The following is a 27,589-nucleotide window of genomic DNA, read 5'->3' as shown; positions in this document are numbered from 1 at the left end:
CAACACGCTCAGTTGTTCGCAAAGAGCGGCCAGTTCCTCCTGCGTCCGTACACAGCAGTCACACATGCTATCCTTCCTAAGGAATCAATTTACTGAAGAGACTTAACTTTTAACTAGACTCCTAATTCACTAATGGCGGCTGATTGACTAAACTGTGATTGCTAGTCACTTCTTGCAGAAAACAATGAAAATAGCACTACCTCTCTCTGGACTGAATTGAAAACAGATAAGCACCACTGGCATTATGGTTGACTAAGGGGACTCTCTGACTGTATTCAAAACAAACACGAAATCTATGGAACTCTATTAATAGCACTCGACAATTAAAGCTTCCTAAAAGCAAAAACACACGGAAGAAGAAGTAACAAGTAAGAAAAATACAGTTAATACTTAAATTAAGGTAGCTCGCTGCACAACAGCGCAGTGGTGAAACGTCCTTTGCCACACGGAAGGGGGATCGTAGCTTGACCGTCTGGACCATGAGAATGAGGATAACCTTTATAAAAAAATACCCTCGATCTCAAAGTGTACTGCGCGGTGATGACATGCATGGGTGTTGAGGTGGAACAGTCGTTAACGGGCAACCTTTGGGAAACCTGCCGCACTTCAGTTATATAAGGCTTCCCTAGGTACACGGGGGTTTGTCTACGTGGACTTTTTATTTCCCTAGCTGTTCGTCCAACCGAGGAGGACCCCTCGAAATTTTCCCTGCCTCCTCCCAGTTTAACGGCAGGGACGACGGTAGGTAGAAAAGGTAGAAACATCGAGTCTAACAAGAGGGTTTGGGCATTCAGTCCTCCAGACGCAGTTAATAGTAACGGCACGCGTGTTGGCTATTAGGATGTGTTTCTAATAGTTAAACGAAAAGAGGGTAGCTTCGACAAGGTTTCGCTGTTCCACATCCAAAAAAATATTTAGAGGGCATTGCTGGAACCTAAAATCTGTTAAGCACTTGCGTCATGGGAACCTGTTGGTAGGAATTTCCAAGGTTCTAGAGGGAGCCGTAGAGGGCAAGAACTGTAGAGGAAGACATAGATTGGAATACATCCAGCGAATAATTGAGGACGTAGGTTGCAAGTAGTACTCTGAGATGAAGAGGTTGGCACAGGGGAGCAATTCATTGTGGGCCGCATCAAACCATGATGACTCAAAAAAAAAGTGTCATATTATATCAGCGTCTCACACCTTTCTGGAAGGCAAGATTGTCAAAAGGAAAGGAATGAAAATTGTGTGAGTATGTGTTCTCCTCTCAAACGACATCAACCACGTCCACTGCGACATGGCGGTTCTACAATTTACATCCCGAGATTCAAACGTGAACCATACATTGTCCGTAATCCCGATGTGATTGACGTAATCTTACTTTCTTTGTTATCACAAGGACCGACAGTAAAAAAAGATTTTCCTGGCACAAACGCTGCTATGTACATAACGGTTTCTCGCTAGCGTGTTTTATTTATCTGTGTGCACTCTACGGAACAGTTCCAGTCATTATATGCAGACACGTTACACTATGCAGTACAACCCCTCTCCTGTGGAGTTGTGTACTGTAACGGCCTGCTTTAGCATCTGAGAGTGGGATCAGTTAGCTAGGAAGGCAAGTGATATGTATGGAGATATGTACAGGTAAATGGTGCTAATGTACTGTACACTGTAGTTGGTGTCAGTGTTGTTATGATGATATTAATTCACGTAACCATCCGTTCGAGGCACTCGACAAATGAAGAAGTGGTTGGCATGTTATTACTTTACGGAGAATTTCGCCAAAATGGCACAAGAGCGGAACAACGGTGTGCTCAGCATTACTCTAATATCTTAATGGATGTTCTGGCGTAACCACAAGGCGCCGGAACGAAGATGAAAAACACAAGAGCAGAGAAGGCGGTGAGACGACGTCGGCCAATGGTGCGATGGTTAGTACCGCACCACTACAGGACCGCCCTCTAGCCGAAGGTAATACGAGCGCCGCTTCTGCCAGCCTCGGCGACGGTATTAGGAGAGTATTAGCGCTATACTAGGAGAGCACTTCAACAGCAGTGATGTGTGATCCATAGCAGTTGCTCACATGGACCTTGTATACATCAAGGTCTCTGAATGTTTTCATTGTCATTGTAAACTAAAAAAAATTCCAATGTGTGTGAAATCTTATGGGACTTAACTGCTAAGGTCATCAGTCCCGAAGCTTACAAACTACTTAACGTAAATTATCCTAAGGACAAACACACACACCCATGCCCGAGGGAGAACTCGAACCTCCGTCGGGACCAGCCGCACAGTCCATGACTTCAGCGCCTAAGACCGCTCGGCTAATCCCGCGCGGCCTTGTAAATTCGGAGTTAAGTATTGTCAATCTGCTTTATTTAAATAAAACTACTAATTTTATTTGCTTGAATTGTTATACAGCATTCCGAGAACGCTGCATCCCTTAGGCACCCTATAAGCGACAAGTGGGCAGGATCCCACAATAGACATCATTCAGACCCGCCCTAACTTCACGAATCTTGTGAGAAGACTTCGCGCAACAGGACACATGTCACCACGAACGTAAATTTGGAGCAAAAGAGTAACACGTGAAGCAGCAGACGTAGCTGTGATGGTGGCCGCTGCGTTAAACCCTCATACCTATTCTCGTTAAATGGAAAGACTGTGTCGAGTGCCCGAACAAAGGTGATGTGCACTCGTCACAGGCATAAATAACCTGCGTATTACATGTTGCTATATCAACGGCTTCATGGCAACGAATTTCAAATTCGCCTGGAGCACAGTCAGTGGGTTCTGCGGGAAGGTTACTCTTTACCGATGCAGCCACGTGACAAAACCACGGTAACGTCAACTTACAGCGTATACTCTACAAGTCACCGGAAACCCGACATTGACTCCATCATGTAGAACATCAACGTCAGCGGAGTATCAGTGTATTGTGTGGTGTTGTAGGACGACACATCATTGGCTCGTATTTCATTGACGGCACTCTTAACGGACGACAATTCGAGCTATTTTTAAGATGTACCTTACCTGGACTTATGGAGGACCTACCTTTTCATTAGCATCAAATTATGTGGTATGAGCATGATTGATGTCCTGCACATAATTTCGGGGTGGCAAGAAATAAATGAAGCCATCAATTCCCAAATATATGGATTGGACGGGTAAATCTTGTTCAGAGATTTCTAGCGCAGTCACCGGACGTCATCGCCATTGACCTTTTATTGGTGTATCAGCAGGTTCCAACAAAAATGGACAATATGAAGGCCTGTATTACTGCTGTATTTGCTGCAATAACACCAGAAACACTGACAGCAATGAGTTGATCAGTGTTGGAGCATGCACAGTAAATGGCGCCTCTTCGAACATATGGTGTAGCGCTCCTGCTGTGAGAAATGTGACTGCATACCGACGTACATTTGGTATGCTTCTGTGAAGATGTATGTTCGTTTCGTAGGTACTATTGTCCGTTCATGTAATCGTTTCAACATGTACCAAAGTGCAATTGTAACGTAGTAATTGAAAATGTTCTGCAACACGTCCTGTACGTCTCATGTACCATTATGTAACTGATGTACAACTACGTACAACTGGCATTTACGCCTCTGTTAGATCCATGGTAAGCCATTAATTATGTTTACTCTGGCTGGTGATATTTGGTATTTAGTTACCGTTATGTCCATTCTACTACTGCAGTGAAGATCAATAGAGCACGAACGAGTAAATCTTCCCTAATTTTTCATTGTAGGTGACTGGACATCTATATGGGTTCTAATACATCTAATAACAGTTTAAACAACAATAAGTACAGCGTTTGTCGCATCGTAGCACGTCAATCACGACGCGATTATGGCGACATGGTGTTCGCTCACGTATTAATGGATTTTCGATACCGGGTATTTTCATTTATTTCAAGCATCAATTGCGTTTTCCAATTTCTAGGGATGCAATTGACCTATTGTGGTGCAACTAAAGCCATTCTTATTGTGATTTTTCTTGTTATTGGCTGTGTAAGAAAAAAATATGGAGTGTCCATTACAAAAAGTAATTTTTTTTTGTTGAAAACTAATACTTGTTTACGTTAGAGAATGTCTCATAGTAATTACTCTAATGAACCCCTGCCTTATGTTTATATTTGTGAAAGCCGTTTTTCAATATCTATTGTTGCTCCAAGATATTTGTGCTGAAATTCCCTGTAGAAAGCGCTTTGGAGGGGACGCGGACAGCAGTGCAGTAGTTGTCATAATGCAAAAACCGCGCGTTTTATTCGACATTCAAAAGTGCACGAATTGGTTTTCGGGCAAAGGGTGAAAGCATTTCTGAAACGGTTAAATTTGTACACCGTTCGCGTGCCGCCGTAGATAAAGTATGCTGTGCATGGCAAAATGCCACTATCCGAAACAGGGGCCAATGCAACTGTGCGGCACTACGGGCCATAAATCACTAGAATAAATGACGGCTGTAGAGATGTGTACAGGCAAATAATAGTGCTTCTGTTGAATAACTGATCGCCCAGTTGAGCCAAGGAACTACAAAAATACTTGAAAGTCTCTTCGGGTTTGCTGCTGGATTCTAAAACCAACTTCACTCGATATTTCGGCGATCCAAATGGTCGCCATATTCAGGAAATGATGCTTATGTTGGTGAGTCCCGCTGAGCACTGACGCCAGGCTGCAAATCGACGTCCTATATGCTACCGTTCAGTACACAGCGCATGCGCCGCCCATCACGGTTGCAGCCCTCCAAGACAGCGAAGTGGCGCTGTCCTTAGTGGAACACTGCTGGCAACGATGTATCGCACTCAGGGCCGCACCGAAGAACGTTCAGTTTTGATGCGAGATAATACAGGATTCAACGTCTTGCTAAGTGGAAATCCATTGTCTCTGCTGATTAAATTATTAGCCAACCTAATTTCAATCGTGTCTTTATAGACACTGTTCCAAAAACCGGAAATGTTGACAACTACCACAGTTTCATCAAATTTCATACTGTGTCCCTCATTTAAGCAGTGTTCTGCTACTGCCTATTTTTCCGGCTGTTGTAGCCTGGTATGACGGCGATGTTCCACACACCTGTCATGCACTGTGCGAATCGAAAGGCCAGTGTAACTTTTCCTACATTGACACGGAATTTTGGAGGGCAGCAACCGTGATGGGCGGCGCATGCGCCGTGTATTGAACGGTGGCCCATACAGGACGTCGATTCGCAGCCTGGCGTCAGTTCTCAGCGGGACTCGTCAGCAGAAGCAGCATTTCCTGAAGATGGCGACCAGTTGGATCCCGAAATATCAAGTTGATTTTAGGATCCGGCAGCAAACCCGAGGAGACTTTCAAGACTTATTACGCCGGGAAAGCCTACGTAATCACAACAATATCTCCTCAACTGCCATTCACGAACGATCAGTGACGAACGATAGAATTTGCACGCCGACACGGGTATTCGAGATCCAGTGTGTCGCGACGTGTGGCCTTTTCATCTGAATCACGTTTAATACTCCTACGGACAGATGTCCTTCGGCGTGTACAGCGTGAAACGTTTGAAAGCAAACGCTGTGCAACTATCGTCAGGCCGGCTTGTGTGGCCGAGCGGTTCTAGGCGCTTCAGTCTGAAATGGCGCGAGCGCTACGGTCGCAGGTTTGAATCCTGCCTCAGGCATGGACGTGCGCGATGTCCTTTGATTAGTTAGGTTTAAGTAGTTCTAAGTTCTAGGGGACTGATGACCTCAGATGTTATGTCCCATAGTGCTCAGGGACATTTGAACCATTTTGAACTATTGTCAGAAGAGACCAGGCCAGAGGAGGGAGCGTTATAGTCTGGGAAAGTTCTCGGCATTCCCTGGCTGAGCTCACCATTCTGTAAGGAAGAATGGATCAACACAAGCATGCATCTATCGTTGGAGACCATGTTCACGCCCACGTGTAGTTTGTTTTCCCTCGACATGATGGCATCTACCAGCAGAACAATGCGAAGTGTCACAGAGCTCGCAGCATAGTTAGTGGTTCGAAGAACAGCAGGATGAGTTTACCGCAATGCCCTGGCCTCCATATAAACCCAATCGAGAATGTATGGGGCCATCTCACTCTGGCTGTATGCCCAAAGGATACTCAACTGGGAAACCTAGGGCAGCTAACCACAGCTCTGGCGTTGGTGTGGCTCCACATATCTGTCAGTACCTTCCGGAAACTCAGTGAAACTCTTACTCTACGTCTCGAAGCACTCAGCACTGCAAAAAAATGACTTTATGCTAAGAGCAACACGCACACACCAGAGGGAGGACTCGAACCTCCGGCGGGAGGGGCCACACGATTCGTGACATGGCGCCTCGAACCACGCGACCTCGCCACGGGGCTCAGCGTTGCAAAAGGTGATTATTGGCGCTTTTGACAGATGATCACATTAATATGCCTGGACAGTGTGTACATTTACTTATTCATGATGCTGGTGGCCGCGCTCCATGGATGTGGAATGTTAAGAAATTCAGCAAACAGACACTTTATTTATGTTAAGACGCGACTCAGATTTCATCCGTTTGGCTAATAGAGTTAAATCTTCAACATCATTAAGTTAATATCTGCTGAATCTGAACGCTGAATCTGCCGTGTTGAAAACAATTTCCCTGCCTATTAATATCTCTGAGCAGTATTATCTGTATCTAATTTACAGTTAGCTTTACTTACTTTTATTCTATACCATCAAGCTGATATGTTGTTCGTTAACATGGGAAAACACATTTAAAATCAGACTGTAGTCTTGGTATGGAATCTGAAACTATCTCTTAAGTAGACTTCACTTGTTGAGGCAGGCTTCAGACGATTATCTAACTGACAGAACATTGACTCTTTGGCTAGCATGAACAAAGCTATAAGTAAATTAACCCGTATGATGCAAAGTAATGCCGCTTATTTTACATTTAGATTACCGCAAAGATAGAATTTTTATGTTTTTCTATACCAGCAGTTTAATTTGTTATTATTATCTCTCTGCTGGAACTGTACTTGTTCAGCAACGTGTGTGGGTAATTTATAACAACTTATAATGAATATTTTGTTGGGTAACACGGATCATATAAGATGACGTCTGATTTTATGGAAATTATTGTCGTACAGCAGATTCATTCTCTTACCTTTGTTGTTCTGATGCCATTGTTTTAAATTTTCTGCCATGCAGTAATAGAGAAAATTAGTATTTTGGAGACGTTACGTAGAAAGACTGTACAGCGGCTAATACACTGAACTCACAGAAAAAAAGAAATAGGGAAACGATGAACCACGAAGGAACTGTCTGAAAGGGGTGGAAAGCGATAGATATAACTTAGAGCTAGACACAAATACATGTTCGCAAATTCAGTAAAATTGGATGATGTAGCACGGGAAAGGGCTTCACAAATAGAGTAATTCAATCCCGCGTTGCTCCACCTCCCGTCCTTACAGTTATTCAGCTGAACATTAGTTGACGGTGTTGCTGGACGTCCTCCTGAAAGATATCTTGCCAAATAAGGCCCTATTGGCGGGCCATATCATCAAAATCCCGAAATGGTTGGAGCGCCTTGCCCGTAATGCTCCAAACTTTCTCAGTTGGGAAGAGATCAGGCGACCTTGCTGGCCAACATAGGATTTTGCGCGCGTGAAGACAGCCGAGCGAAATTCTCACCGCAGCCATGACGGGCGTTAAAACGGGGCGTACAATATCGTCAACGTTTTCGCTGTGCTGTAAAGATGCCGCGGATGGCAGCCAAACGGGTCCTGCTATGAAAAGAAATAAAACCTCCTGGTTGTCAGGTTGTATGGTGCGTGACAGTCAAGTTGGTATTCCACCACTAGCCGAGGCGACTCCAGACTCTCCGAGGCTAAGTTCGAAGCGCGACTCATCACTCAAGGCAATTCTACTCCAGTAAATGAGACGTGTCTGGACACGTCACAGATGGCGATGGGATAGAAATCTGGCTGTGGCCGCCCTTCGGCCTAACATCCAACAATGATGGTCTGACGTTTCTTTTCATAACAGGACCCCTTTGGTTGTCATCCATAGCACCCTTACAGCATAGCGAAACGTTGACGATATTTAAAAAATGGTTCAAATGGCTCTGAGCCCTATGGGGCTTAACTTCTGAGGTCATCAGTCCCCTAGAACTTAGAACTACTTAAACCTAAGTAACCAAAGGACTTCACACACATCCATGCCTGAGGCAGGATTCGAACCTGCGACCGTAGCGGTCGCGTGGGTCTAGACTGTAGCGCCTAGAACCGCTCGGCCACTCCGGCAGGGGTTGAAGATATTCTCTGCCTGCTTTCGTTTTCTTTCATGGCTAGCTATCCTGAGCTTACGTTTCAGCAAGGCAATTCCCTCCCACATACGGCTAGATTTTCTGTCCTTGTCTTCGTGCTTATCGATCCCAAACAGCTAAATTACCGGATCTCGCCACAGTTACGAACGTTATGGGGAGAGCCCTCCAACCACCGCAGGATTTTGATGAAGTAGGGTACCAATTGGAGAGAACGTGACACAATATCGCTCAGGAGGATATCCAACAACTCTATCAATCAACGTTAAGCCTCATAACTGCTTGCATTAGGGCCAGAGGCGGACCGGGGCGTTATTGACTTGCTCAATTTGTGACACTCTTTCTCTTAAATAAATCATTGCACCTTTTTCGTGTTGTAATTATTATTTGGCCACACATGTTCATCACATGTACTGGTTTCCCTGCTATTCGGACAATTCCTTCGTGGTGTGCCATTCTTTTTTTCCATAGATTGTATTTGGGCAGAATCAAATTGATGAGATGTTTTTCTTTCCGTTGTTGCCTCAAAAAATACATGTGAATGCCAGGGTGGTTCATTCCACTAAGTCATTACCTACCGTAAAGAAATGTTTTTTAAATCATGTCATCGCACTGGTTTGATGCAGCCCTCTATGATTTCCTCTACTGTGGCAACATCTTCATCTCAGATCAGACCTTGTACCCAAAGTCTCCATTTTTTATTGAATGTATCTTAATGTCTGTCGTCCCTAGAGTTTTACTCTCTTTGGATCCCTCTATACCATGGAAATACTTCCTGATATCTTAACAAGTCCTACTATTCTACCCTTTCTTCTGTTCGGTGTTTTGTACGTATTCTTTTTCTCGTCAATTAAGCGGAGGACTTCTCCATTCAATTTAATTTTCAGCATCCTTTTGTAACTCACATCTCAGTGCTTCGGTTACCTTCTTTTCCGGCTTTTCCGCAGTTTATAATTCACTTCCCCTCTATGCTGTTCTCCAAACGTACATTTTCACAAATTTGTTACTAATATTAATGCCGATGTTTAATATCACTCGACTTCTCTTAGCCTGCTTTAGTTTGCTTTCAGCATCCTTCTTACTTCGTCTGACTTGCATTATCTTACTTCCAAGTTAGCAGAACTCCTGCACTACATTTACTATGTGGTCTTCAATTTGATCTTAAGTTTATCGTTAATTTTATTTTTGGCACTTTTTTTTGGTTTACTCCCACCAGTCTATATGCCCATTAGTCCATTCCAGTCAACAGGTACTGTAATAATTCCTCTCACTCACTGAGAATAGCAAACTCATCAACGAATCCTTAGCATTTATATATTTCACTCTGAGTTTTAACCCCCCCCGTGGATTATTCTTAGTCAGCCGCTGTGGCCGAGCGGTTCTAGGCCCTTCAGTCCGGAACTGCGCTACTGTTACGGTCGCAGATTCGGATCCTGCCTTGGTCATGGATGTGTGTGATGTCCTTAGGTTAGTTAGGTTTAAGTAGTTCCAAGTTTAGGGGACTGATTACCTCAGAAGTCCCACAGAGCTCAGAGCCATTTGAACCATTTGGATTGTTATTTTATTTTCGTCATTGCTCCTTCGATGCACTGGTTGAACAATAGAGACGAATCTCAGTTCTTGGCTGCGAACACCCTTTTTATTCAATGTACTTCTTTCTCAATTTCCCTTTCTTATGTTTTCTTCTTGATTTCTTGACATACTGTATGTTACCTTTCGATTCCTATAGCCTACTTTTTTTCAGAAAATTTCAAATATCTTGCACCATTTTACGTTATTGGTCTCGATTTCTAGGTAAGAAAATCTTGTGCAGATATCTTGACTTTTCTCGAGTCTTACTTTTATTGTTATGCGCAAAATCAGAACTGGCTCGCTGAGGGTTCTTTACCTTTTATAAAGCCTAACTAATCATCGTCTGACTGATCCTTCATTTTATTTTGATATCTTTTGTATATCATTCTTGTACGGGACTTGTATCCGTGTGCTGTTAGATTGTACGACAGTTCTCTCGCATTTGTATGTCTTTGATCTCTTTGGGATTCTGTGGGTCGCACTTTTTCGAATGTCCGATAGTACGTCTCCAGTCTCATAGATCCTACATATTAACTTGAAAAACCTTTAAGTGTCACTTGCCCCGATGATTTTAGAAATACGATAGCAATGTTATGTAAGCTCTCTGACTTGTTTGTTCAAAAGTATTCCAAATCTCTTTCCAATTTTGACTGTAATACTTGATCCGTTCCACATAATTATCATTTTCTTCTTCTATTGCGTTAGCAGACAATTCTTCCCCCTTGTAGAGGCCCTCAGTTTTATGTTTCCTCATAAACGCTCTTTCTTCTGCAGAAGACCCCCTGTGTTCTTAATGTTGGTGGTCTTACTTTTTGTTTCACTAAATTTTCTTTAAACTTTCTATATGCTGAATCTGTCTGGCCCACGATAATTTAATCCTCTATCTACTTACACTTCCTTGTGCATCCATTTCGCGTTAGTTTCCTTGCGCTTTGTGTTCAGTCATTCCTAAATGGCTTTCTTTGCTATCTTCTTTTCTTCTCTAGAACCTTTCTGAATTTCCTTCTTTCGTTGATAATTTGAAGTTTTTCTTCCGCCGTTCATGAGTTCTTCGCAGTTATCTTCCTTGTATCTATATTTGTCTGTACGGCTTCTGTGATAGCCCTTTTTAATGGTGTCCATTTATTTGCAACTGAACTGCTAGCGTGGTATTCGTTATTCACAAAGTCAGAGAACATCTTTCCTGAGTACTAATATGTACCGCTTTTTTTCTTCTTGCCGATTCCCTTGAGCTTCAGTCTTCTCTTCAGCTTCAATAAATTGTGACCCGAGTCTACACATGCTCGTTATTATGCCTTACAATCCCATACCCGATTTAGGAATATCTGTCTCATCATGATGTAATCCAATTGGTATCTTACCGTGTCTGCAGGCTGTGGCATGTCTATCTCATTTCCCTGCGGTTCTTTAACAATGTATTTGCTATTACTAGCGGAACTGCAAGAGTCTTTCTCCTCTCTCATCTGACTACATCTTTTATTTATTTCCCGATTACCCATGAATATTAGATTTTCATCTCCATTTACACACTGAATTACCCGCTCAATATCTTCATTCACTCTTTCTATCCCTCCACCTTCTGCTTACGACGTCGTCATACATACCTACCGTATTTTTGCTGGTACTGGTTTGCTGTCAGTTCAGGTGAGAAAAAAACCTATGAAAGAGTTACTGTAGACGTGTAGAATATTGTTCATACCGTTTCGAAAAGTCGAGTAGATCGCTTGTCTTACGCTGGCGTAACTTCCTCTTAGCTCTCGATTTTCTTCCGTCTTTCTGAAACAGATGTTATAAATGACATTCTTTTCTAGGTCATGGCGAAAGTTCTATACAAATCACAGTGAAAATGATAGGAAGTACTGAATACTGTTTTTGGTACATGTTTTCAAGCCCATTTTTCTTCTGTGAGAAAGTTTGGATTACATGATTTTTAGAAGTAATAATCTTATATATGTTTCCTTCAAATAGGTAGACCGCAATACCATAGAGTCGCAAAATTGTTTTGTTTAGGACGGTTCATCATTGACAGCATTCTAGAAACTTAGCACAAAGTTTAAGAGCAATATATTACTACACTTTCAACGAGAAAGATTGAAATGTGTTAATTTGGCTCGTGAAGGATTACGAAATAGCTGATGCCATATTAATACCAAAAAAATTCGGATAAATGGTTTACTAAGGGTAAATTTTGTGCAATATATTTGCCGGAGATACGAAAAGCAATTTTTCAGAAATGTTAGACCTTTTACAAAATCCAACTGATTTTTTCGCCAGTTTACAATCTTGAACGTTTCTTGTGTCCATCACTTCACGCCAGAAGCGAAGCACCAATGAAAACAGTGGGTGGAAGCTACGAAGGACGCGAACTTAGTTTTATCTGCTGGACACTTTATGGTCGTTCTTTTATGTGTAAAAAGGCGTTATTCTTTTTGATAACATCCAAATAAAAAGAAAACAACAAAGGAAGAGCTGTGAAGATCTACTGCCTCAAATGAATGATATGTATGTAAATGTAAAATCATATTTCATCATGACAACGCGTCAGCTCGCAAAATTTCATTGGCAGTGATTAGCCTCAGCGACTTGAAATATGAAATAAAGGAACGTAATAATCGACACACCCTTTATTCCAACTATTCCAATAACTATAATTTTTTTATTGGAAACTGTTTTGACTCCACTGAGCTGCATATTTATATTTTACAGACCCTTCAGAATGAAATTCTACTGATACTTAAATTCCTTAAATGCTAGTGAAGACATACCACAAGCGGCACAAACATTTTTAACAGCATGGATTTGAATATCCGACGATCCTGAGCTGATGCTTGAAACTTATGTGACAAAGGTTATTACTGTTAGAGAATATCATCTCTTACAACATCTGCGTGTGGAACCCAGACAGGTAGTTATCATCTACTAGAGTTTCACGATCAATTTAGTCAGGTAGCGGAAATGTCATTCACGAGCATTTTCCCGTTAACAAACGGGTTGGTTGATGGGATGTGTATTACCTTCTGAATAGTCCGCCTGTTCCCAACAAAAAATCCGTTTCAGTTTAGGCACAACTTATTCCCATCACAAGCGTTCAAGAAGCTTTGGAACGAATACGTCAGACACTTCATGTTTTGAAATCTGAAACACCTCGAACCATTCTGATGAACAAAATCTAAGCACAGTAGGTAGGTGGTTAGTTACAGGGGACTGATGACCATAGATGTTAAGTCCCATAGAGCTCAGAGCCTGCAATGCTTTGCCGCGCGTTAGAGTCCCGCTCTCAAAACAAAACTATCGGTGAGAATTACAATCATTAAATTTGTAGCACATGGTAACCTAAGTAACCTAAGGACATCACAGAAATCCATGGCAGAGGCAGGATTCGAGCCTGCGACCGGAGCGGTCACGCGGTTCCAGACTGAAGCGCCTAGAACCGTTCGGCCACACAGCCGGCGCAAGTCTTGCATAAAACTTTTCTTTTTTGATGCTGCGTACAGCCTCACTTCCTTCTCCTTTTGGCTTCTGAGTATTGTCCTTACCCATGTATACCTGTTAACTGCATCAGTGTTTTCTCCATTGCTTCGCTGTCCCTATTTGGGCATAGCTACTGTACGGCTGCCTCGTGATGACTGGGTGTTGTGTGTTGTCCTTAGGTTAGTTAGGTTTAAGTAGTTCTAAGTTCTAGGGGACTGATGACCATAGATGTTAAGTCCCATAGTGCTCAGAGCCCAATCTACTGTACTGCAAATACCTATCTCCTGTGGTGATGACATCAAGGTCCTCCCAATTTCTATTTTACATTGCTGTCCTCTTTTAATAGAAGTTCGCATATTTTTGATTATCGTATGACTACGACGCGTTATTGCACGCCGTTATCTGTATCCTCAGTAAATTAAAATTTGTATGTCATTCATGATGTAAAATTTGACTTTCTTTTTATCTTACGCAAGCTTTGTTCAGTCGTTTTTAATTGGCAGTTTTTGAATTTCTCCTACTTTTAATGTGTCCTTTTACTGCTACTGCTGCAAGCTATTCATTGGCATAGGTGTTTTTGATAGTGTGGACTTCAAAGTTTAGCTACCTTCCATCTTGTGTAGTAGCTAGATGTTTTTTTAATAGGAGTGACACATGTGTATGTTCATTTAACTCGTGACTGTGGCACATTATTCCTCGTCGTGCATTTCACTCAGAGGAAGGGGAAAATTTTTATCTGTGTTTTACGGTTTACATTTAAACTTTCTAGCTACGATTTTTTACTACATTTCTGTGCTGCCTCTGTTCAATATGTTGCTTTAGCACTCATAATGTACTTTTGACCCTTTTCGTGCATCTTTCTTGTAATATTTTTTCGCTTTTGAGTGTAAATCACTAATTCAAATCATGAACGGCCGGGCTAGTTGGCCCCGCGTTGTTCTTCCCGTCAGCAGGTGGCAGTACTTTTGCCAATCTATTTTAGCAGTTTACTTCCTCCTTCGAATACCCCACTCCGAACTCGCTGGTGGTACATCGCGGCCTTTAGTCATCCATAGAAGTGCTCGGTGCCACTGCACAAAGTTTAAGCGTCCATGTGTTCTTGTATGTTTATGTACCGATAGAGTTTTCCATTGTATTGTCTGGTGACGCTTTGGTAATGAGTTAGGTCTTACCGCACCGAGACCGACCGCTGTTTCCTAAAATAATATGTCTAACGTATTTTTTTTTGTCATTTGTACTACTGAGTGTAAAAAACTACTATTAGCTTAAGTCTCTTGTTTATTTTCGCTATCACAACTGACGATGGGCATGTAAGAGCCCGAAACCGGTCGTGCTTCAAGTACTGGAACATAAAGAGAACCTTACAACTGAAACAGTACTTTTTACCTTTGCAGTAATGCTCGGTTTCGGATGTACCTCAAGCAGGACTGTTCATTGTACCACGAGATGGGTCTGGTCAGCCAAAATTGTCACACAGTCCTTGGCATTAATATTACACTACTGGCCATTAAAATTGCTACACCAAGAAGAACTGCAGATGATAAACGGGTATTCATACTAGAACTGATATGTGATTACATTTTCATGCAGTTTGGGTGCAGAGATAATGAGAAATCAGTACGCAGAGCAACCACCTCTGGTCGTAATAACGGCCTTGATACGTCTGGGCATTGAGACAAACAGAGCTTGGATGGCCTGTAAAGGTACAGCTGCCCATGCAGCTTCAACACGATAAGACAGTTCATCAAGAGTAGTGACTGGCGTGTTGTGACGAGCCAGTTGCCCGGTCACCATTGACCAGACGTTTTCAATTGGTGAGAAATCTGGAGAATGTGCTGGCCAGGGCAGCAGTCGAACATTTTCTATATCCAGGAAGGCCCGTACAGGACTTGCTACATGCGGTCGTGCATTATCCTGCTAAAATATAGGGTTTCGCAGGGATCAAATGAAGGGCAGAGCCACGGGCCGTAACACATCAGAAATGTAACGTCCACTGTTAAAAGTGCCATCAATGCGAGCAAGAGGTCACCGAGACGTGTAACCAATGGCACCCCATACCATCACGCCGGGTGATACGCAAGTATGGCGATGACGAATACATGCTTCATATGTGCGTTCACCGCGATGTCACCAAAAACGGATGCGGCCATCAGGATGCTGTAAACAGAACCTGGATTCATCCGAAAAAATGACGTTTTGCCATTCGTGCACCCAGGTTCGTCGTTGAGTATACAATCGCCGGCGCTTCTGTCTGTGATGCAGCGTCAAGGGTAACCGCAGCCATGGTCACCGAGCTGACAGTCCATGCTGCTGCCAACGTCGTCGAACTGTTCGTGCAGATGTTTGTTGTCTTGCAACCGTCCCTATCTCTTGACTCAGGGATCGAGGAGTGGCTGCACCATCCGCTGCAGCCATGCGGATAAGATGCCTGTCATCTCGACTGCTAGTGATACGAGGCCGTTGGGATCAAGCACGGCGTTCCGTGTTACCCTCATGAAACCACCGATTCCATATTCTGCTAACAGTAATTGGATCTCGACAAACGCGAGCAGCAATCGCGATAGGCTACTATCCGACAACTATCGAAGTCAGAAACGTGATGGTTCGCTTTTCTTCTCCTTACACGAGGCATCACAACAACGTTTCACCGGGTAATGCCGGTCAACTGCTGTTAGTGTATGAGAAATCGGTGGGAAACTTTCCGCATGTCAGGCCGTTGTAGGTGTCGCCACCGGCGCCAACCTTGTGTGAATCCTCTGAAAAGCTAATTATTTGCGTATAACAGAGTCTTATTCCTGTCGGTTAAATTTTGCGTCTGTAGCACGTCATCTTCGTAGTGTAGCAATTTTAATGGCCAGTAGTGTATTTTGAAGAGTAATCATGGAGCCTATGGAATAACACGATGTAGTTACCCAAGTCATCCCTGCATCCCCGTCATGTTTCACTCTTGAGACGTAAACTCGACCAGATGTTGGAAACAGTTTGAACAAGGCAACCAAATGACTTTCTTCCATTGCTCCATAGTCAAGGTTTTATAGCTAACGTCTTCCTGTTATGCGTGTTTCCAGAACTGAGTAGTCGTTTTTGAACTTCAGCTGGCATTTCCCTCTTTATGGTGCTTATGGAGCTCCATTTGTGTTGTTTCGGAGCTGACAGTGATCGCGATTGCAACATTCAGTTCAGCAGTGATTTTTGGAGCTACCGTCTTCTTATGTTCAACGATTATCTGTCATGATCACTCGAAACACACTGTTATCTGCGTTATGACTGACCGGATGTTATTTTTCCGCCTTCCGTGTATGTGGTTCAAAATGGTTCAAATGTCTCTGAGCGCTATTGGACTTAACATCTGAGGTCATCAGTCCCCTAGAAATTACAACTACTTGTTGTTGTTGTTGTGGTCTTCAGTCCCGAGACTGGTTTGATGCAGCTCTCCCTGCTATTATATCCTGTGCATCCTTTTTCATCTCCCAGTACCTACTGCAGCCTACATCCTTCTGAATATGCTTAGTGTGTTCATCTCTTGGTCTCCATCTACGACATTTACCCTCCAAACTGCCCTCCAATGCTAAATTGGTGATTCCTTGATGCCTCAGAACATGTTCTACTAACCGATCCCTTCTTCTAGTCAAGTTGTGCCACAAACTCCTCCCCAATCTTATGCAATACCTCCTCATTAGTTATGTGATCTATCCATCTAATCTTCAGCATTCTTCTGTAGAGCAACATTTCGAAAGCTTCTATTCTCTTCTTGTCCAAACTAGTTATCGTCCATGTTTTACTTCCATACATGGCTACACACCATACAAATACTTTCAGAAACGACCTCGTAACACTTAAATCAATACCCGATGTTAACAAATTTCTCTTCTTCTGAAACGTTTTCCTTGCCATTGTCAGCCTACATTTTATATCCTCTCTACTTCGACCATCATCAGTTTTTTGCTCCCCAAATAGCAAATCTCCTTTACTACTTTAAGTGTCTCATTTTCTAATCTAATTCCCTCAGCATCATCTGACTTAATTCGACTACATTCCATTATCCTCGTTTTGCTTTTGTTGATGTTCATCTTATATCCTCCTTTCAAGACACTGTCCATTCCGTTCAACTGCTCTTCCAGGTCCTTTGCTGTCTCTGACAGAATTACAATGTCATCGGCGAACCTTAAATTTTTTTATTTCTTCTCCATGGATTTTTACAACTACTTAAACCTAACTAACCTAACGACATCACACGCAAACATGCCCGAGGCAGGATTCGAATCTGCGACCGTAGTGGTCACGCGGTTCCAGACTGCAGCGCCTGGAGCCACTTGGCCACCACGGCCGGCCAGTGCATGTGGGATAAATGTTCGATACTGTGTCTCTTGAAACACTAAAAATTTTGGCTACCGTGGTTACGGAACCACACACCATACGAGCTCCAACTGTTAACCTACGTTGGAATTCAATTAAGTCCGACGTAATGCACTGACAACTTTACAGGATACGTTCTGATAACAGCTGATACTTGCGACGTAATGAACATGTGCCGTTCGTGGTCAAATACAACAGCGTAATCTACAGTCTTGTCTAGTATCTGTATTCACGTATGCATGTTTCACGGTTTTTCCATAATTTTGTTCAACCCCTGTTATTCGTCATCAGTGAGTCGCCGACGGTGTAAAATATGTTGCTTCTTTCACAGATAAATATTTTTTCTCTCAATGAAAAAAAAAAGGATTCACGCCGATTTTTATATTTGTTCTCTTATGTTAAAATACTACAGCACAGGATAAGTCTCTCTGATCACATTATTAATAAACAATTTGTCGTAGCTCGGTTGTGCGTGACTGTTTTTCGACGTCGAACATGAGACTTACGTTCTGACAAGTTCAATCATAGTCGATCAGCTGAATGAAGTAGAAGTTCAGTGTAAGACATTCTTGCTCTTAGCTGGAGCAAGTGTCAGTTTGAATGGTGAAGACCGTACTTAATATTTTTTCTTTATTATGTAGCAGCGAACATCACAAGGGAACTACTTTATTGTGGAACTGTTGCACGAATACCTACTTCTTTGAGCAGTTCTTGAAATGCTGCTCTGGTACATATTCCAGATACAAGCTGTATTTAAAGTTTTTGTACCACGAATTTTGTAAGTACCCAGTTGCTTCCATTTGGTACTAATGCATTAAATATGAAATGAAAACATTTTTTGTCTTGTTGTCCACCAAAATTAGCGATTATTCACAGTGCGAAACTTGCTGAACTGATAGGTATAAAAAGATAATGGATTTCTAGTTGTATACCCACCCACTGAGGTTTGGAAAATTTGATTAGTCTTTTCCTCGTGTCCTATTGCTGCTGGTGAAAATGTAGCTTACCTTACACCGAACTCTATGAACTGTTTTACAAGCGTCGATACAGTGGCGAATGATTCAGGAGGTAGAGAATTCCTTGTTTCAATTCCAGCCAATGATCAAAACAAACTGTCGTCAGACTAACGATTTCGGTCCTTAGTGAACATTTTCAGCTCTGCTAATGAAAGGGAAACCAGATACAAGTTCTGGACAGTATACCCCTTTGCAAATTATAAAATCATATAACGTATTAATTTATAGCCACGCGGGATTGACCGAGCGGTCCTAGGCGCAGCAGTCATGGAATGTTAGGCTGATCTCGGCGGAGGTTCGAGTCCTCCCTCGGGCATGGGTATGTGTGTTTGTCCTTACGATAATTTAGGTTAAGTAGTGTGTAAGCGTAGGGACTGATGACCTTATCAGTTAAGTCCCACAAGATTTCACACACATTTTTTTAAATTAATTTATATCTTATGTTTTCTTATGACGCTGATTGTCCTTATCATATTTGTGTAACACATGGCTCCATCTGTTTTATTTATTCATGTCTCATTATACTTAGGAGCTCGTGTTTTGTATACATATGCAATTATTATCTTCATTTTATGATTTATTTTTCACAAGATGTAATTTTTCCTGCAGTAGTATTTGATTTCCCTTTCCCTGGCAGATCGTAAGATGATCATTACGGACCGAAATCGGTAGTCTGCCGGCAAATTGCTTACGATTATTGACAGGATTTAAAGAGAGAAATCTTTATTGACTGAGTTTTTTTTTAATAAGTTAAGCAGAAAAACTCATATTTTGCCGCTTCAGGCAAATGCCGGGATGGTTCCTTAGAAAGGGCACGGCCGATTTCTTTCCCCATCTTTCCCTAATCCTAGCTTGTGCTCCGTCGCTAATGACCTCGTTGTCGATGGGACGTTAAACAGTAATCCCCTCCTCCTCATATTTTACGGAATTTTTTGTTCTATATCATTTTGTTGACCTGAGGTGTCTATACTGTATATATCGAGAACATTAATGGATCTGTTTTTGAATCCTATAACATTCCCAAACTGACTTTTGCCTCTGACTCAAGATGATCACTGAGCAGTTGAGTCTGAAGTATCTACTTGTATCCAAGAAATAAGGGACAAGTCGACACAAATTAAAGTGATTGCAAATACTATCCAACTGAAACTCGTGGGGCTTCCTCAGATATAGAAGTAAGGATGAGGGAGGATAAATGCTAAAGATTACTTGAAAACATGATCGAATAAAACTAATAATACGCAATGCAGATAATCTCCGACAGAAGAATACAATATGCTAATAAATGAAATGGGAGGAAAACCACTTTCATCTTAACGAGTGAACTGTTCCTGTATAAAGCTACTATAATTTACGTAATATATGTAAAGCGCTAACTAACCTGTTCGTGTAGGGTCTCATGCAGGTGAGTCAGAACCGTATCGAATCAGTGCGGCGGATTAACTGTAGTGGCTGGTACGTCGGTCTCCCTGAGTGTGGTTTTTAGACGGTTTCCCACGCTCATTTAGGCAAATGCAGAAAATACGTACACAAACCGTTAAAGTACGATCACACTCAAAACAAAGTATATGCATTACGTAGACGGATGTCGCACACGACTTCCCTCGATGTCATAGCCTCCTATCCACATAAATGAAATCATACACAACCTTGTCGACGTGCAGTGAAACTGACATATATTTCAATTCTCAATCATACAATGAAAAAGGGGTACACACTGTCGATAGTCAGCAAGGCCAACGAAAGATTTAAGCTATCTATTCATCCTTCGTACTATCGGCTGTAACCCATCTCTATTTTAGCCACTACCAATTGTTGGCCTTACTTGAACTCAGTTGTTGGTTTATTAATCAGTTCAGTTCTTACTTGCTGTTTAATTTACTGTAAGTGTTCAAGTGTATTGTTTTTGTGTTGTGAGCTGTTGCGATTGTTTCTAATTACGGGTAAGTTTGTTACAAAAAAAAAAAAAAAAGAAAAAGAAAAGAAAATTGGTTTTGTTAATCCGCTAGCGTTATACAATATTATAACACCCTAATTACCTATCTATATCACTTTAATGTTAGTACTGGATTCGTTATTTGGAGGCTGGTAGAACTTAGGGGTTGCAATATTGTAGTATTTCACACGGCAGTGGAGTAGTAAGTATCAAAATATCCTTACAAATAACATTAAATTAAAATTATGGCAAAAAATACACTTGGATTTGTATGTGTAGCCCAAGAATCGCGCTGATCAAGAAAAATATCGCCCAAACGGCGATGGCTGCATTAAAAAAAATTCTGTCATTAGTGCCAAAATGGCAAAATATTGCCCAATCTGGTCACCTGGACGGTACTCAATTGTGGAAACCGGTTCCCGTACGTAACTTTAGGGAGGGGTTTGTTGAGAGCGGAAAGGATATGGGATGACATCACATTCTACAGTTCGTTTCTATAAGATTTTTTCAGGGGGTTGCTTGAATTTGCCCAGCCAACTGTGCTCCCTCTTTCGTCCAAAACCTATTTACGCTCTTGTAATGCTACAATAACTGCATCCAGCAGTTACAAGCGTAGTTATAGCTTAAAATATGGATGCATTTATCCACTGTCAGATTACTAAATATGCAGAATTGAAGGAAACACATGCCATGTCAGAATTCAATCTTTTGTTGTGAAGCATTTTACTTTATTTTCAAACGATGTACAACAATCAGTTCGGGGGGAGATGTGCTTTCAGGCCATCCTTCAGCAACCTTGAAAATGGTTTTCAATTTAGGCTTCTGAGTACCTTTCTTTCCAAAAGGATTCCAGTTCCCTTGAAGATTCAGCCCCTGTGCTTAAATGAAAAGAGCTACAGCGAAGACGAGACGAGCGTCTCTTTGGAAAATCTCGGCACTGAAAACCATAAGATAAATAAATAATAATCAAAATTCTCCTAAATTAAGCTCATGCATTTGTTTTCTGGGACATTCCTTAATGCAGAAAACGTTCTTTCTCACCTTGCAAGAAGTGAAAGATGTTTACTTAAAAGAGGAAATTTGGGAAAGTATAAGGTTAAATATTTCCGGATCTTATGCATTTGCGCCACTTATTCTTGCTTCTCTGTCGAACAGAGATCTCTTCATTCGAAAAGCCCTGGCGATAATAATGTCCGTGTCCCAAAACATTAACGGTCATCCGTTCCTGATCACTTCGTCAGCTCAAGTCCAGAATGAAAGAAGAATGTAAAACGTCCTTGGAGGAGGAAGGGAGATTGGAGCATGGCTGTTTCTTAGTGGTTTGTCGAAATACAGCACTCCTAAGTAACGATATTATACCTCCGGTTCGTGAAACCTCCGAGATCATTGTAAATAAAATGGTATCGTTCTGTACGGAAATTTTGAAAGTAAACGAAAAAAACATGGGTTTTTCTAAAGCCCTGTTTAACAAATCGGACTCCTCGCCTTTGGCAAAATCCTGGATATGTCCTTGCATGCCTCCATTATGTAACTGGCTACTGAGGGGAGAGAAAGGGCATCCGGCAACAAAATTAAATAAAAATAAAATTTCCAAAGTTTTGAGTTTGGTGGAGACTGTTCTAGTGGAGGTAAATGCTAATGAAAAGAAGGAGAAGAAGATGTGGAAAGTACTAACTAGAAGAAAGAACAGGTTTATAGGATATGTGTTCCATGGTATCATGCACGAGTTATGGTGTGCAAACACTGCAGGGGAACGTACAACAAATAGTAGAATATTGTGGGTGTAAATGCTACTTGAACAAGGCAACATCACATACTGGACCCCATATTTTTAGAAGGAAAAAAGTACACCTCCATTATATCAGATCCGTCAATCGATCTCAAGGGAAAATTTTGACCTTAATTCTCAGAATGCGCAGTTATGCATTACTGAAAGTATAACTTTCAAAGTTTAGCGTGCATCGGTTGTTTGTCACTCGTTTCGCCAGACTGCAGTTTCCTAATGCCTGATCACGATGTACTGTTCGATGGAGAGAGTAAGACGTTTTTGAAATTCAGTTACGACATTGGTAACGCTTTATTTATTGTGTCAAAGTGTATCTAGCACGTAACTGGTGTCAGCGATCTGTTCGCTCTGAACATTTTTGTCTTGTGGTTCACAAATGGACAGTAAATAAATGAAACGAATTAGTGTGCCATTAAAGAAGTGGCATAGTGCTGTTTAAATATAATAATGCTGTGTTTTGCATTCTTTTGATTTTCAAACTCGTTCTGTTACAGTGGAGTACATTTGTAGGAGATGAGCTATTCTTCAACGTGATTGGCGTAATTCAATTGTATATTGAAAAACATAAACTTCATTTCATAATATTTTTTCAGTTGCTTATGTTCATTCACTTTTAATTTGAGGCACATATGTAGCCGCAGAATATCAATATGAGAATTTTTAAAAATAATATTGAACATTTACACTGATAAAGCAGATCATTATGGCCAGCGATCTACTATCGATACAATCCCGTCCAGGCGATAGCAGCGTCACCTGGCGAGGAATGACTGCTAGTCAGAGAAATGAACGGTGGATGTAGTTTCAGTGAGCGTCTTCTTCTTGTGTAGAACGGGGAAAGCGCGCGATCTATCCAAGTTTGAACGAGGGCAGACTATGTTGACCCATAGTGTCAGTATGAGCATTTCGGCAACGTTTTGGCGGGTGTTCGAGGAATGCTGTGGTGAGTGTCTTCAAATTGTGGCGAAACCAAAGTGAAACCACGTCCAGACGCCGTGGGTTTGGGCGGGCACCTTTCGTTACCGATATCGGACGTCGCAGGGTTGGCAGACAAGTAAAACATGTCAGGCGGCGAACTGTGGCGGATCTAGAATCGGAGATTCATGCTGGGCAGAGTGCAACTGTGTCTGAACACATAGCACATCGACCACTTCTAACGGTTGGCCTCCACGTCGACAACCAATGCATGTGCCAATGTTAAAACTACGACATCGGCAACTACAACTGAAATGGGAAACGGGCCACCGGCGCTGCAAATTGGCACATTGGAGCTCATGAAAGGCACCAAGACGGACGAGGAGTATCATACACTACTGGCCATTAAAACTGCTACACCAAGAAGAAATGCGGATGATAAACGGGTATTCATTGGACAAATATATTGTACTAGAACTAACATGTGATAACATTTTCAAGCAATTTGGGTGCATAGATCATGAGAAATAAGTACCCAGAGCAACCACCTCTGGCCGTAATAACGGCCTTGATACGCCTGAGCATTGAGACAAACAGATCTTGGATGGCGTGTAAAGGTACAGCTGCCCATGCAGCTTCAACACGATACCAGAGTTCATCAAGAGTAGTGACTGGCGTATTGTGACGAGCCAGTTGCCCGGTCACCGTTGATCAGACGTTTTCAATTGGAGAGAAATCTGGAGAATGTGCTGGCCAGGGCAGTAGTCGAACATTTTCTGTATCCAGAAAGGCCCATACATGACCTGCAACATGCGGTCGTGCATTATCCTGCTGAAATGTAGGGTTTCGCAAGGATCGAATGAAGGGTAGAGCCACGGGTCGTAACACATCTGAAATGTAACGTCCACTGTTGAAAGTGCCGTCAATGCGAACAAGAGGTCACCGAGACGTGTAACCAATGGCACCCCATACCATCACGCCGGGTGATACGCCAGTATGGCGATGACGAATACGTTTCCAATGTGCGTTCACCGCGATGTCGCCAAACACGGATGCGGCCATCAGGATGCTGTAAACAGAACCTGGATTCATTCGAAAAAATTACGTTTTGCCATTCGTGCACCCAGGTTCGTCGTTGAGTACACCATCGCCGGCGCTCCTGTCTGTGATGCACTGTCAAGGGTAACCACAGCCATGGTCTCCGAACTGATAGTCCATGCTGCTGCAAACATCGTCGAACTATTAGTGCAGATGTTTGTTGTCTTGCAAACGTCCCCATCTGTTGACTCAGGGACCGAGGCGTGGCTACACGATCCGTTACAGCCATGCGGATAAGATGCCTGTCATCTCGACTGATAGTGATATGAGGCCGTTGGGATTCAGCACGGCGCTCCGTGTTACCCTCCTGAACCCGCCGATTCCATATTCTGCTAACAGTCATTGGATCTCGACCACCGCGAGCTGTAATGTGGCGATACGATAAACCGCAATCGCGATAGGCTGCAATCCGACAACTATCAAAGTCGGAAACGTGATTGTACGCATTTTTCCTCCTTACACGAGGCATCACAACGACGTTTCACCGGGCAACGCCGGTTAACTGCTGTTTGTGTATGAGAAATCGGTTGGAAACTTTCCTCATGTCAGCACCTTGTAGGTGTCGCTAGCGGCGCCAACTTTGTGTGAATGCTCTGAAAAGCTAATTATTTGCGTATAACAGAGTCTTATTCCTGTCGGTTAAATTTCGAGTCTGTAGCACGTCATCTTTGTGGTGTAGCAATTTTAATGGCCAGTAGTGTATATTGTTTGCAGGCCACGTACGCACCTTCATGACGGCAGTGGCATTTTTCAATAAGATAATGTGTCATGTCACAAGCCTAGGAGTGTGCTGGAGACGTTCGTGGAACACACTGGTGAATTCCAGTTGATGGGCTGCCCCCCCCCCCCCCCCCCAACTCGTCAGATAAGATTCCGATCGAACACGTTTATGGGAATTTGGTGACTTGTGTGAGCGTATGTGGTGCCTCCAGCGATCTACCAAGCCCTCACTGCTTCCGTGCCACGACGCATCGACGCTGTTACCTGTGCCAAATGTAGACATACTGGCTTATTACGTAAGTGGTCATAATGTTCTGGCTGATTAGCTTAATATGTCACATACTCTTACTACTTCGTATTTTCGTATAATAACACGTTTTCTCGAACAAGATTTTAAAACACGCTCCGAAAATGCGTCCACCTCTCTTCATCTCTTACCTTACCTTCAACATCCCAAGAATAGGAGGGCTATGGTTGTCAATATGCTGTACAGTAATTCACGCTCGAGCGGTAGGAGGCTGTAGTGAGGCGGAACGAGTAAAATAAAAAAAAAAAAACCTGTGCGCGTGAAGGTTGAAAAGGTTACAGCTCCGTACTATAAGAATTATTGCCCAAATTTTCACACGGGACAGACTGCTAGAGCAAGTAGCTTGCAAGTGTGCTTTTTTCCCTCCCCGATATGTGAGAGCAAGTTTGTGAAGTTTCTTTGTGAGATAAAAGAATTGATTCATAAGCAGTATATTCTGACTGATATCATGACTTCTAATTATTCCCGCCATTGTCAAATGTAATATGACTTTGGCTTCGCTAGTAATACAGCTCCTGCACGATGGAAATTCCTGTGTGCCCGCAACTCATCAAGGAGACGCGTCTGTCAGAGTTGTCCGCCACTGGTCTGCACTCTTCAGCACAGCCCACAAACTTCAGCCGCCTCATGTATGTCGCTGGCTTGTGACTGAGGGGAGCCCGTCTGCAGTTGGAAACTTGCCTTATTACTTTGCGCGTCTCATCTAAACAACAAGTCCATACTCCGGTTGTCGTAAATCTTTATCGAACTCTGCTGTCATACTGGGTTTCGCTGTCAGGAATTTAAACTACTGTTCGTATATATCAGTATTTCATGCCGTGGAACACGCAGCATTTCACATTCTGCGTAGCAGAAGTTGCTACGTGTACTGTGGTTTCTCAGCCATGCTCCCGCTTTCCTGTGAAATATCAACATGTACTCTGCACTGTGTACCGTGCGTTGTGTAAGGAAGTAATGTCCCTCTACTGAATTCATCACTTCGCGACGTTATTGCTTACTGCGAATCGAATGCAGAACACAACGTAGTGAATGCTGCCTATTTGCAAAGCGTAGTCACAAGTATATAACAACTTTTCGTTTTGATTTCAAACAGTAAATGACTTACTTCATACTGTATTCTCATTAGTAAAACTAAGCTTTTTAGTCAAAATAGTCCCTTCCAAATTCTGCCCAATCGGAATCCACATTACAGAACAGAAATTACATTAAAAGTCGAAAACACTAGGAAAGCGGAACGCAAAATCGTAAGAAAAATCCTAAGCCCAAAACTTGGAGACCAATGATACCGACTCACAGGCAAATAGGAAATTAAATAATACACAAGTATTCACACTGGCGTTACAAAACGCAGGTTAAGATTCAGTGGACACAATAAAATAATGTTTTCAGACAGACTTACAAAACAAATGGTCGAATTCTTTGAGAAAAGGAGTAAAACCAAGATGGACACGATGAAATTAATTAACGATATTAAAACTGGTCTGAAATTGCCAGGAATTATACCAGAAGATGTACTAAACTGTAAAAGCTTCAAGTCCAAAATTCACAAATGGTAAGTTGACCAGCAGGAAAAGCCAAGGGAGAAAACTGCAAGAACATAGTGTGAACAGGAAAAGGAAGCTCACAGGAAGAGAATGAAAGAAAGCGAGAATGAAGGCAAATGTCCAACTCGAAGTAATTATAATGGGCTTACTCGCAGGTAATAACATAAATTGAAACAGTGCAGTCTGTCAGTGCCCTAATCTTGCTGACCAAATGATTATACTGCAACAGGAAAAAGATAACCAAGGCTAGTAATAATAATTACTCAATCAACAATTCATGTACAATGTTGTTATATAGGTGTGAATAACTGTAAAGGTGGTTTACTGCATAGCAAACATAAAAAAATGTGACTCAATTTAGGGATTCTCGTAAGTTCTGGATTGTACTTCCTTGAATGAGTAATTTTATCATCACACTTATCAACAACAGTGAATTATACGCCACGAAGGGAACGAGATAGTGGCTTGATTAAGAACATCTCCTAGCAAAAGTTAGAGTGCAATCAAGTCTGTATTGTGAGCTTGTCTGCACTATGTACCTGCACAGCGAGTGGACTAATGTGTGCAAACTCAGCTTACCACTTAGTGTGCAAATGGACAAA

This window comes from Schistocerca gregaria, chromosome 4 (genome assembly GCF_023897955.1).
Source record: "Schistocerca gregaria isolate iqSchGreg1 chromosome 4, iqSchGreg1.2, whole genome shotgun sequence".
In the NCBI taxonomy this organism is placed as follows: Eukaryota; Metazoa; Arthropoda; class Insecta; order Orthoptera; family Acrididae; genus Schistocerca; species Schistocerca gregaria.
This window is presented reverse-complemented; position numbering follows the sequence as displayed.